Here is a 14,547-nt window from a genome sequence, read left to right as displayed (position 1 = left end):
GGTGGGACAGCAAACGTAGGCACCAATCTGTTAGAAGACCTCTGCAGGTTCTCCTTAAAGGAAGGTCTCTCCCTGAGTCTGGTGTCAATCAAAATCAGGAAAGAAATAAGAGACTCGAGCTCAACTGGTAGGTCCTTAGCTGCAACCTCATCCTTCAAGGCATCCGAGAGACCATGAGAGAAAGCAGCGACCAGAGCCTCATTATTCCAGCCCACCTCTGCTGCCAGGGTACAAAACTCAATGGCGTATTCAGCTACGGATCGTGAACCCTGTCTGATGGACATAAGGAGCTTCGCAGCAGAGGCAGCATGAGCCGGCACATCGAATACCTTCCGAAGAGAAGCAACAAAACCGGAAAACTCGGCAACCACCGGATTGTTGTTCTCCCATAAAGGGCTGGCCCAGGCCAAGGCCTTGTCCGAGAGCAGCGAGATCAAGAAGCCCACCTTTGATCTCTCAGTAGGAAAGGCATGTGGCAGCAACTCGAAATAAATGCCCACCTGGTTAAGGAAACCTCGGCACTGAGTTGGCTCTCCCCCAAAGCGCTGTGGAAGAGGGGCAGAACCGGTCATACCCCGAAACACCGCAGGCGCAACAACAGGTGTCGGGGTAGACTCTGGCGCAACAACCGGAGCGGCAGTAGGAGCGAGCCCAGGAGCGACAACCGACCCATCGGCAACGGGAGCGAAATGAGCCGTGCGTTCAAGCAGGGTTTGCAACGCCACAGCGAACCGACCCAACAGGTGATCCTGCTGATCAAGTCTGGCAACCAGCGTGGGTAGCGAGGATGGCCCTGTACCGTCAGAATTCATGGCTTGGTCCTAATGTCACGGAACCATGAACCAGACGTACAACAAGAGATAAGTGAAAATAAGAAGGCTTTATTGAAAATAAAGCTGTAAAGCAAAAGTCCAAACAGATGGTGAAACCGAGCAGAGTCTTTGCGAAGCCAGAGGTCAGGAACCAGAAGGGTAGTCAGACGAAGCCAGGATCAGGAACCAGCAGGGTAGTCAGACGAAGCCAGGATCAGGAACCAGCAGGGTAGTCAGACGAAACCAGGATCAGGAACCAGCAGGGTAGTCAGACGAAGCCAGGATCAGGAACCAGAAGCAGCAGCAGTCTTAGAAGCATGTGAACACAAGAGGACCAAGCAAGGAACTGAAGCCACAGACCTCCTATATATATGAGCTAGGCATCCAGCTCCTCCCAGGGGAAGGAGGAGCCGCAGGGTGGAAGGCTACAAGAAACCAAGATGGCCGCCAGCACATGTCAAACGAAGGAGAGCAGCAAGCAGGTAAGACCATGACACAGATTCTCTGCTATGGGACCTCTGTCCAATTGATATTGGTTCATTTTTATTTTTTTTATTTTTATTTTAATTAATTTCCCTATCCACATTTGTTTGCAGGGGATTTACCTACATGTTGCTGCCTTTTGCAGCCCTCTAGCTCTTTCCTGGGCTGTTTTACAGCCTTTTTAGTGCCCAAAAGTTCGGGTCCCCATTGACTTCAATGGGGTTCGGGTTCGGGACGAAGTTCGGATCGGGTTCGGATCCCAAACCCGAACATTTCCGGGAAGTTCGGCCGAACTTCTCGAACCCGAACATCCAGGTGTTCGCTCAACTCTAATTATAGCCCATCACTTGTAGAGGAGTGGACTAACCCTTTAAATATATCATATGCTAAAATGGAAATCTAGCCTAAATCAGTATGCTTCTCGTGTATATACCGTATATATATAAAAAAAAACTGGCAGATTAGCTTACGTTGCTGCTTTGCTGATGTTTTCTAGGGATATGAATGACTTTAGGCCATTCATTTCATTGTAGGTTTACAGGCTGTGCTATGCCTTATGTCTCGCTGTATAGTTTATAGCTCTTTGTTTTAGATGTATCTGCCTTGCAGCTAATTGTTCTTGGAAATTGTATTTCAGTCTTGGCATGCTGTATATGTCTGCTGCCATTATATTCCCTAGTGCATGGCAATGTAATTTTCATTGCTATTTTCTCACTTTGTTTTTCTATGTTCTTTGTTATGTCTTATGCATATGTTTACGGCATTGAGGTTTACATGCAGCTGACTACCTCGATATAAGACTGCTCAGCTCTTTTATCTACTACCATATAGGTTATATGTCACTGATTGACATTCTGGAAGTAGCTCTTCGTTGTCTTCTGCCACTTTTAGGCCGGTTTAGGCCCCTTTCACATGAGCGTTACGGATTCTGTCACGATGCATTCAGTGAAACTCGCGAAATTTCTCACGCAAGTTCAGTCAGGTTTGTCTGCAGTAATGTTCAGTGTTTCAGTTTTTTCCGCGCGGGTGCAATCAGTTTTGATGCGTTTTTTACGTGTTGTGGGGATTTGCTCTGGTAGTTGGGATAAGCGGGTGAAGTACAGAGGCAAAGTACAAGTTCGTAATTCAAACGTCCGTGTTTATTTACACATAAGGTCAAACAAAAAACACTCTTTGCAGGGTTGATGTTTGTTCACACTGAGTAGAAAGTTCGTGCATAACAAAAAAAACTCACTTTGTCGGCGGTTCTGCCTCCAGCAGTCCAAATGCAGGCTTTAGGTGACCTTCCCTCTCAACACACAGGTCTCAGTTTTTCAACCCAGCACAAGGCTCAGTTCCCACACCAGCGATTGCCAGAGCTCCTCTGTCAGAGAGAGGTAATCACTTCCAGCTGACACTGGCGGCTGGGTTTTTTATAGGCCAGTCAAGACCCAGCCTGGAACGTGGGGAGTAGTCACCCACCCAGCACTTTGACTACTCCCAGTAAGTGCCATCCCGGATCAGCTATACAGCCATACTAAAATAACAAAGTGTCAATCAGCATTAGCTGCCGCTGACACCTGAAAATACTGGCTCTTACTTCACCGAGACCAGGAACCTTGGTGACATATATCTTCCGTCAACGACGGACCCTTGCAACTTCCTACAGCGCGTGAAAGAAAACTGAAGCTCTCCTAGCAACCATCAGTGAAAAACGTTTTGCGTCCGGACTGCGTTTTTCACTGACGCCCCATTCACTTCTATGGGGCCAGGGCTGTGTGAAAAATGCACAATATAGAACATACTGCGATTCTCACGCAACGCAGAAATGATGCGTGAAAAACAACGCTCATGTACACAGACCCATTGAAATGAATGGGTCGTGATTCAGTGCGGGTGATATGTGTTCACTTCACACATTGCCAGTGTGTAAGGGGCCTGAGAATCGCAACATGTTCTATATTCTGCATTTTTCATGCAGCCCTACCCCCATAGAAGTGAAAAACGCAGATTCCATCTGGATTCAGTCCGGATGCAATGCGTTTTTCACTGATGGTTGTTAGATGTTGTTTGTAAATGTTCTTTTTTTTTTCACGCGTGTGAAAAAAACATCAAAACGCGTGGACAAAACTGAAACACTGAACACAGTTTCAGAGAAAACTGATTGAACTTGCTTGCAAGATGGTGCGAGTTTCACTGAACGCATCCTGAGCCAATCCGTATCGTTCGAAAGAGGCCGTAGGAATGTGACTGAAAATCCAGGGGAAAAATGTGCTGCGGTTTTATTTTGCATTTCTGCAGCAAAAAAACACATGAAAAACCACAACAAAACTGCATATATTACATGCGGTGTTTGCCACAGAAAAGTGGCAGAAATTCTCATGTGCTTTGCTGGTATTGTACAATGCTGCGGATTTGCCACATAAAAATCTGCGATGGCAAATCAGTCACATGTGAACCCGGCCTTATGCCTTAGGCTACTTTCACACCGTCTGCATCCATTCTGAACGGATCTGGTTGTATTATCTCCAAAATAGCCATGAAGTATACATCTCTAAAACCATTGTAAGTCAATGGGGGACAGATCTACCACCATTGACTTACATTGTGTGTCATGACGGATCTGTCTTGCTCTGCACCACATCGCAGACAGAAAAATACTGCTTGCAGCATTATTCTGTCAGCGAAGGGGACGAAGCCAAACGGAACGGAATGCATTCTGACTCACTCCGTTTCGTTCAGTCTTGTCTCCTTTGACAATGAATGGGGACAAAACGGAAGCATTTTCCCCCCACTATTGAGATCTTATGACGGATCTCAATAGCAGAAAGGGAAAGAGCAGATGTGAAAGTAGCCTATTTAACACAGTCAGTGGGACACATTTATCAACCTCGCCTGTTTTTGGCCATAAAATTAGCCTGGGGTATTTCATTCGGCTGTCTTTCTTTTGCCGAGTATTTATATGAAGTCCCACAGCACATCATGAATTAGACTAGGCGTATTGCTATTAGTCTGACCTCTGGTGGTGGTTTTTCAGTTAGGCAGGTTTATATTCACTTAGGCTTATTGCACACGAACGTGTGCGCCCAGGGCCGGATTAACGTAGGGGCTGATGGAGCTGCAGCTCCAGGCCCCTACCATAAAATAGGCCCATCCGCCAGCCAAAAGGCCGTCGGGAGCGGCCCGCGCTAAAAGTCTTCTGTTGTACACAGCGCAGCGTCACACAGCACACAGACAATGCAGAGACGCTCACCTCACGCTGGCAGCAGGGAGCCTGAGGGAGGGACTCGGGAGGAGTGTAATATGACCCTAGAGTGGAAGCTGCTTCTGCCAGCCCCTCCCCTCCCCGCCCACCAACCAATCAGAGCTGAGGCAAGGCAAGCACTAGCAGCTCTGAGTCGTCTGAGTAGTGCAGGGAGTCTACAGGGAGTGCAGAATTATTAGGCAAATGAGTATTTTGACCACATCATCCTCTTTATGCATGTTGTCTTACTCCAAGCTGTATAGGCTCGAAAGCCTACTACCAATTAAGCATATTAGGTGATGTGCATCTCTGTAATGAGAAGGGGTGTGGTCTAATGACATCAACACCCTATATCAGGTGTGCATAATTATTAGGCAACTTCCTTTCCTTTGTCAAAATGGGTCAAAAGAAGGACTTGACAGGCTCAGAAAAGTCAAAAATAGTGAGATATTTTGCAGAGGGATGCAGCACTCTTAAAATTGCAAAGCTTCTGAAGCGTGATCATCGAACAATCAAGCGTTTCATTCAAAATAGTCAACAGGGTCACAAGAAGCGTGTGGAAAAACCAAGGCGCAAAATAACTGCCCATGAACTGAGAAAAGTCAAGCGGGGCAGCTGCCAAGATGCCACTTGCCACCAGTTTGGCCATATTTCAGAGCTGCAACATCACTGGAGTGCCCAAAAGCACAAGGTGTGCAATACTCAGAGACATGGCCAAGGTAAGAAAGGCTGAAAGACTACCACCACTGAACAAGACACACAAGCTGAAACGTCAAGACTGGGCCAAGAAATATCTCAAGACTGATTTTTCTAAGGTTTTATGGACTGATGAAATGAGAGTCTTGATGGGCCAGATGGATGGGCCCGTGGCTGGATTGGTAAAGGGCAGAGAGCTCCAGTCAGACTCAGACGCCAGCAAGGTGGAGGTGGAGTACTGGTTTGGGCTGGTATCATCAAAGATGAGCTTGTGGGGCCTTTTCGGGTTGAGGATGGAGTCAAGCTCAACTCCCAGTCCTACTGCCAGCTTCTGGAAGAAACCTTCTTCAAGCAGTGGTACAGGAAGAAGTCTGCATCCTTCAAGAAAAACATGATTTTCATGCAGGACAATGCTCCATCACACGCGTCCAAGTACTCCACAGCGTGGCTGGCAAGAAAGGGTATAAAAGAAGAAAATCTAATGACATGGCCTCCTTGTTCACCTGATCTGAACCCCATTGAGAACCTGTGGTCCATCATCAAATGTGAGATTTACAAGGAGGGAAAACAGTACACCTCTCTGAACAGTGTCTGGGAGGCTGTGGTTGCTGCTGCACGCAATGTTGATGGTGAACAGATCAAAACACTGACAGAATCCATGGATGGCAGGCTTTTGAGTGTCCTTGCAAAGAAAGGTGGCTATATTGGTCACTGATTTGTTTTTGTTTTGTTTTTGAATGTCAGAAATGTATATTTGTGAATGTTGAGATGTTATATTGGTTTCACTGGTAAAAATAAATAATTGAAATGGGTATATATTTGTTTTTTGTTAAAAGTTGCCTAATAATTATGCACAGTAATAGTCACCTGCACACACAGATATCCCCCTAAAATAGCTAAAACTAAAAACAAACTAAAAACTACTTCCAAAAATATTCAGCTTTGATATTAATGAGTTTTTTGGGTTCATTGAGAACATGGTTGTAATAAAATTAATCCTCAAAAATACAACTTGCCTAATAATTCTGCACTCCCTGTAAGAATACAGGGAGTGCAGAATTATTAGGCAAGTTGTATTTTTGAGGATTAATTTTATTATTGAACAACAACCATGTTCTCAATGAACCCAAAAAACTCATTAATATCAAAGCTGAATATTTTTGGAAGTAGTTTTTAGTTTGTTTTTAGTTTTAGCTATTTTAGGGGGATATCTGTGTGTGCAGGTGACTATTACTGTGCATAATTATTAGGCAACTTAACAAAAAACAAATATATACCCATTTCAATTATTTATTTTTACCAGTGAAACCAATATAACATCTCAACATTCACAAATATACATTTCTGACATTCAAAAACAAAACAAAAACAAATCAGTGACCAATATAGCCACCTTTCTTTGCAAGGACACTCAAAAGCCTGCCATCCATGGATTCTGTCAGTGTTTTGATCTGTTCACCATCAACATTGCGTGCAGCAGCAACCACAGCCTCCCAGACACTGTTCAGAGAGGTGTACTGTTTTCACTCCTTGTAAATCTCACAATTGATGATGGACCACAGGTTCTCAATGGGGTTCAGATCAGGTGAACAAGGAGGCCATGTCATTAGATTTTTTTCTTTTATACCCTTTCTTGCCAGCCACGCTGTGGAGTACTTGGACGCGTGTGATGGAGCATTGTCCTGCATGAAAATCATGTTTTTCTTGAAGGATGCAGACTTCTTCCTGTACCACTGCTTGAAGAAGGTGTCTTCCAGAAACTGGCAGTAGGACTGGGAGTTGAGCTTGACTCCATCCTCAACCCGAAAAGGCCCACAAGCTCATCTTTGATGATACCAGCCCAAACCAGTACTCCACCTCCACCTTGCTGGCGTCTGAGTCGGACTGGAGCTCTCTGCCCTTTACCAATCCAGCCACGGGCCCATCCATCTGGCCCATCAAGACTCACTCTCATTTCATCAGTCCATAAAACCTTAGAAAAATCAGTCTTGAGATATTTCTTGGCCCAGTGTTGACGTTTCAGCTTGTGTGTCTTGTTCAGTGGTGGTCGTCTTTCAGCCTTTCTTACCTTGGCCATGTCTCTGAGTATTGCACACCTTGTGCTTTTGGGCACTACAGTGATGTTGCAGCTCTGAAATATGGCCAAACTGGTGGCAAGTGGCATCTTGGCAGCTGCACGCTTGACTTTTCTCAGTTCATGGGCAGTTATTTTGTGCCTTGGTTTTTCCACAAGCTTCTTGCGACCCTGTTGACTATTTTGAATGAAACGCTTGATTGTTCGATGATCACGCTTCAGAAGCTTTGCAATTTTAAGAGTGATGCATCCCTCTGCAAGATATCTCACTATTTTTGACTTTTCTGAGCCTGTCAAGTCCTTCTTTTGACCCATTTTGCCAAAGGAAAGGAAGTTGCCTAATAATTATGCACACCTAATATAGGGTGTTGATGTCATTAGACCACACCCCTTCTCATTACAGAGATGCACATCACCTAATATGCTTAATTGGTAGTAGGCTTTCGAGCCTATACAGCTTGGAGTAAGACAACATGCATAAAGAGGATGATGTGGTCAAAATACTCATTTGCCTAATAATTCTGCACGCAGTGTAGAAATGAATCGAATGAGTCACAAGTTAAAAGAATCTAAAGATCCGACTTAGTTAGAGACTCATTCGATTCTGTGAGTTAAAAGAGCCATGAGTCAGACTCTAGAACAGGTTACACTGAGGCTCTCAGCTCTCTTTTTGTTGCAGCAGTGATAAGATTAAGGGACAGGAGCAGAGAGATAAGAGAAGTGACAGATGACACAGAGTTTAGATTACAGGTTGAATTAACCCTTTAGGATCAAATTGGCTTCTCAGGAGATATATATGTTAAAGGCATCTCATTCAGTAGCTATATAACTAAGGGTGGGTTCACATCTCCTTTATGGATTCCGTTAAGTGGGGACTGTGGGGACTATTTTATTATCAGCCAGTGACTGTGTTACTGTAATACTGTTATCAATTCAGCACATAGTTTTCCCTGTGCATTCACATTTCACTTCACTTGGTTGGTTGTATAACTGTCAGTGTCAGACTGTTGTCACTGTGGGTAACAATGCACAACAGACAACAATGCACACCACAGTGACAGCTCCTGACTCCTGTCCTGAGTCCTCCTGTCCGGCGTCAGCCTCAGCTTCCCTTCACTATCACTATAATCAATCACTCTTCCTGATCCTGACTCACTCATTAGAGAGCTGAAGAGCCGACTGAGTCAGCAGCAGCAAGTGAATCGAATGGATAGCATCTGCGCATGCGCACCGGCACCTAGAGTCTTCGGTTCACTTGCGAGTCAGCTCAGCGAGTCAGCTCAGCAGTCAGTGACTCAGCAAGTGAACCGAAGATCCGATTCATGAATCGGTTCATTTGAATGAGCTGATTCAAATGAACCGATTCATCTGAAAGATCCGAACTTCCCATCACTATTGTACACAGCGCAGCGTGCAGGAGGGATAACCGCGGGCGCACTGAGGTCATATCCGGCGGGCCGCGGCATTACAGGAACAGCACTGCACTGCTCTGACGTCCTGCCGCCAGATATACGTCACAGGATGACCTCGGTGCGCCCGCGGTTATCCCTCCTGCACGCTGCGCTGTGTACAACCTGCTCAGCAGTTTCGACCAGCACACGGCCCACAGCGCTCAGCCACACCAGCTCGCGAGACAGCAGGAGCTTCTGGAGCAGGGCAGGTATCAGATAAACTCATCCAGTTGGAAGGGAGGGCAATCATAGTGCTGTTATGATTTATGGACACAGCTCTCAGCATGCTTAGCCAGCCTTCTATCTGGCTTTGCATCTTGAGAGTCACAATCCACAGGCTGTTTCTGAGCCTGTGGACTGTGACTCTCAAGAAGCACAGCCAGATAGAAGGCTGGCTAAGCATGCTGAGAGATGTGTCCATAAATCATAACAGCACTATGAAAATTACTGACTGGCTAAGCATGCTGAGAGCTCAGTCTAAATAACATAACACATAAAGAAATTACTGTTTCTAGCTGCTAGTCCACAGCAGCTAGAAACAGTAATTTCTTTAAAGGGATTCTGTCACCAGGTTTCACCCCTGTCAGCTAAACATATGCTGATTTTCAGGGCGTCTTCATGATTCCTAATGTGGGCTTATAAATGTCATCTGTGGGCTTATTTAGCTAAAAAAACAGCTATTACTAACCTGTCAGTCAAACAAATAAGGTGCCCAAGGGGATGTTAATGGATGCAAGGTGCCGGCCGCACCCGCCACCGTTCGTGCCCAGCGCCGCCTTTCCGGACTTCTGCACCGCCTCCTAATCCTCTGTGCCGCCTCTCGCTCTCCCTCCCCCTCCTTCTGCTGTAAGATCTCGCGCTTGCGCACAGGCCTCTGCCTGATGCGCCCGTGCAGACTTCTCCATTTGGATTCTTACAGCGAAGTGCGCATGCGCCGGCACTTCGCTCAACCCCTGTATGCGCGAGATCTTACAGCAGGAGGAGGGGGGAGGTAGGGAGAGCGAGAGGCGGCACAGAGGATTAGGAGGCGGCGCAGAAGTCTGGAAAGGCGGCGTTGGGCACGAACGGCGGTGGGTGCGGCCGGCACCTTGCATCCATTAACATCCTCTTGGGCACCTTATTTTTTTAAACTGACAGGTTAGTAAAAGCAGTTTTTTAGCTAAATAAGCCCACAGATTACATTTATAAGCCCACATTAGGAATCATGAAGACGCCCTGAACATCAGCATATTTTTAGCTGACAGGGGTGAAACCTGGTGACAGAATCCCTTTAATGTGTTATGTTATTTAGACACAGCTCTCAGCATGCTTAGCCAGCCTTCTATCTGACTGGCTAAGCATGCTGAGTGCTGTGTCCATAAATCATAACACAGCTCTATGAAAATTACTGTTTCTAGCTGCTGTTGTCCACAGTCCACAGCAGCTAGAAAACAGTAATCTTCATAGTCATGTTAAATGATCACTATAGTGTCAGGAAATCAAAGCGGTTTTCCTGACACTATAGTGCCCTGAGGGTGCCCCCACCATCAGGGTCCCCCTCCCGTGGTCCCCCTCCATGTTGCCAAGATAGACGCCAAATGAAGGGGTAGTTGCAGGAACAAAATACTTTAATGGTATCGATAAAATATATATGTAATTAAGACACTGAGTGCCGTTCCATAAAAAGGCCCAGCCAAATCCTCAGCCCCAGGCCCATGATGCTCTTAATCCGGCCCTGTGTGCGCCCTGTGGCCGTATTGCAGACCGCATTTGCGGATCCACAATAATACGCGGGCACCGCTCCGTGTGCATTCCGCATCACGGATGCGGACCCATTCACTTCAATAGGTCCGCAAATCCGGAGATGCGGAATGGTGCGGAACGAAAGCACGGAATGGAACCCTACGGAAGCACTACGGAGTGCTTCCGTGAGGCTTCGTCCCGTACTTACGTTCCGCAAAAAGATAGAACATGTCCTATCATTAAAGTGAATGGGTCCGCGATCTGCTGCGGCTGCCCCATGGTGGGGGTTCATGCATTGCGGGCCGCAGCACGGCCACGCGGCGCACACGTTCGTAGAAGAATGGTCAGAACTCTGGAAACTGAAATTTAATGTGGATAAGTGCAAGATAATGCACCTGGGGCGTAAAAACCCAAGGGCAGAATATAGAATATTTGACACAGTCCTGACCTCAGTATCTGAGGAAAGGGATTTAGGAGTAATTATTTCAGAAGACTTAAAGGTGGGAAGACAATGTAATAGAGCAGCACGAAATGCCAGCAGAATGCTTGGATGTATAGGGAGAGGTATAAGCAGTAGAAAGAGTGAAGTGCTTATGCCGCTGTACAGAACACTGGTGAGACCTCACTTGGAGTATTGTGCGCAGTACTGGAGGCCATATCTCCAGAAGGATATAGATACTCTAGAGAGAGTTCAGAGAAGAGCTACTAAACTAGTACATGGATTGCAGGATAAAACTTACCAGGAAAGGTTAAAGGACCTTAATATGTATAGCTTGGAAGAAAGAAGAGACAGAGGGGATATGATAGAAACTTTTAAATACATAAAGGGAATCAACTCGGTAAAGGAAGAGAGCATATTTAAAAGAAGAAAAACTACCACAAGAGGACACAGTTTTAAATTAGAGGGGCAAAGGTTTAAAAGTAATATAAGGAAGTATTACTTTACTGAGAGAGTAGTGGATGCATGGAATAGCCTTCCTGCAGAAGTGGTAGCTGCAAATACAGTGAAGGGGTTTAAGCATGCATGGGATAGGCATAAGGCCATCCTTCATATAAGATAGGGCCGGGGGCTATCCATAGTATTCAGTATATTGGGCAGACTAGATGGGCCAAATGGTTCTTATCTGCCGACACATTCTATGTTTCTATGTTTCTATGTTTCTATGTGTGCAAGAGGCCTTAGACTGGTCTGATTTACTTTCACATGAAAAAAGTTGCATCTTTGCAGAGGAAAATCGCACGTCTCCAGAAAACTGTGACTTTTAAAGCAAAGAAGTTGTACTTCACCACTCAAAACAGACAAAGAAAAGTACGCCAGTCCTGGAGTAGAAATTAGACAAATTCAGGCGAAAAAAAGGCGTACCTACATAAATAGATCAGAAAAAAGTCAGAAAACTTCTGAATTCGTTTAAAAAAATCTAAATAGGCGAACGAGGTGCAAAAGCCTCAAAAACAGGTGCAATTTCAGTAGTATATGCGACAAAAAAAAAAGACTGTCTAAAACAGCATTTAAACTAAGAACAGGCGCAAACACTATAGTAAATTTCCCCAAGTGTTTGGTCAGTGATTTCCATCAGTGATTTTGAGCCAAAACCAGGTGCGGCTCTAAACACAGAACAGGTGCAGATCTTTCCCTTATACCTTATGTCTGTGGAGGCTCCAATCCTGGTTTTGGCTCACAATTATGGATAAGCGAATCCGAGCTCGGGATCGGTTCCAAGGTACCACTTGGAACCGAAACTTAGTTTGGTAAAAGATTTTTAACAGTAGAAATTAATTTCTGAAGTTATTACCCGAAGTCTTGCGAGACTTTGCAAAGTAATAACTTCGGCTCATCTGAGCCAATACATTCTAATACTGTACAGAGTGCTCGCTCCGTACAGTATTCTAACAAAGTTTTATGCAAATCGACTTCGGATGTTTCATCTGAACTCGATTTGCTCATCCCTACTCACAATCACTGATGGAAATCACCGACCAAAACACTGATTGTGTGAATAAGGCATTAGGCCTTGTCCACATTTACGTTTTTCATTGACCCATTGATTTGATTTGTCGACACCAGTAATTTTGTACTGTGTGTCAGTGAAAAAATCTCGGAGACATGCACTCCTTTGGTTCGTGATGAAGACCAAACACGTCCATTGAAGTCTATGGGCCCCTGTTTTTCACTGAAGACTGATAGAAGATTTTCTGGAAATTAATTTTCACCTGTGGATGACAGATGACACATGGGGGTTAAATACCAACACTCGGACCACACACAGATCCTTCACAGTCATCTTAACAGATGAAACTCAGATGCTTTTTTTTTTAATGGACTTGAAAATGAAACGTGGACAAAGTCTTAGACTACTGATTCCATAAGGGGGGTGGGGTCCTTTTGATGGTTAGAATAGCACAGTCTACAGCTTTAGGGCTCATGCACATGAACCTGTGCCCGTATTGTGGCCCGGCCGTTTGTGCACCGCATCACAGATGCGAACACATTCAATTGAATGGGTCTGCAAATCCGGAAGGTGCGGTGCGGAACGGAGGCACGAAACCCCATGGAAGTGAGGAAGTGGAAGAGGAGGTGGTGGACGATGAGGTCACTCACCCAACCTGGGAAGGTGGAAAGCCGAGCGAGGACAGCAGTACAGAGGGGGAGGGATCTGCAGCACCGCAACAGGCTGGAAGAGGCAGTGTGGTGCCAAAAGGGAGAAGGCGGGCCACACCAAACAGGCCCACAACTGTTCCACAGAGCACCCCCTTGCGGAAATCTCCTTTGCCAAGGGGTATGGCACTTTTTTGAGGAAAGTGCGGTAGACAAAAGAATAGTAGTTTGCAACCTGTGCCATACGAAAATGAGCCGGGGCGTGAACACTAGCAACCTCACCACCACCAGCATGATCCGCCACATTGCATCCAAGCACCGTAATAAGTGGGACGAACGCCTGGGTCCACAATCTGTGTCTGTGGGTCACACCACTGCTTCCTCTTCCCCTATGTTACGTGCTGGCCAATCCCCTGCTGAAGGCGCAGGCCCGGATGCCTCCCGCCCCTCACCTGGACCTTCGCAAGCACCATCAGCGACCACATCCACTTCCATGTCCCAGCACAGTGTCCAAATGTCTTTACCCCAGGCCTTTGAACGCGAGCAAAAATACCCAGCCACCCACAGGCACTAAATGTGCAGCTTTCAAAATTACTGGCCCTGGAAATGTTGCCATTTAGGCTTGTGGACACAGGCCTTCCGCAGCCTGATGTCAGTGGCCGTCCCGCGTTACGCAGTCCCCAGCAGCCACTATTTTTCAAGGTGTGCCGTGCCCGCCTTACACCAACATGTGTCCCGTAACATCACACGTGTCCTGACCAACGCAGTTACTTGGAAGGTCCACTTAACCACGGACATATGGACAAGTGCATTAGGCCAGGGATGCTACATTTCCCTGACTGCACACTGAGTAAATGTTGTGGAGGCCGGGAGCGAGTCGTACCCTGGGATGGCACAGGTGCTACCGACGCCAAGTATTGCGGGCCCTACGTCGATCAGGGTTTACGCCAGTACCTATGTTGGCGGCTCGAAAAGCCCACTTCTCCTCTGCCTCCTCCACTCGCATGCAGCACCAGTCAGTCATCAGTCGGTAGCTGGGAGCAGTGTAGCACTGCAGTGGGGAAGCGGCAACAGGCCATTGCTGAGGCTGATTAGGGGACAAACAGCACACTGCCACAGAGCTGTGGCTCTCGCCACTCAACCTAGAACCAGGCATGGTTGTGTCTGATAATGGCCGTAGCTTGATGGTGGCTTTGGAGCTCGGCAAGCTCAGACACATCCCATGCCTAGCCCACGTGTTCAACTTAGTGGTTCAGCGGTTTCTCAAAACCTACCCCAATTTGCCTGAGCTACTGGTGAAGTTGTGCTGCATGTGTGCACATTTCCGCAAGTCATCAACAACTTCATCCGGTCTGTCAACGCTGCAGCAGTGCTTGAAATTGCCAGCTCGCCAGCTGTTGTGCGACGTGAGCACGCGCTGGAACTCGACGTTCCACATGTTGGCCAGGCTTTGTAAGCAGCAGAGGGCAGTAGTGGAATACCAGCTGCAA

Source organism: Bufo bufo, chromosome 1 (assembly GCF_905171765.1).
Source record: "Bufo bufo chromosome 1, aBufBuf1.1, whole genome shotgun sequence".
Taxonomy (NCBI): domain Eukaryota; kingdom Metazoa; phylum Chordata; class Amphibia; order Anura; family Bufonidae; genus Bufo; species Bufo bufo.
Note: the sequence above shows the minus strand (reverse complement) of the source record.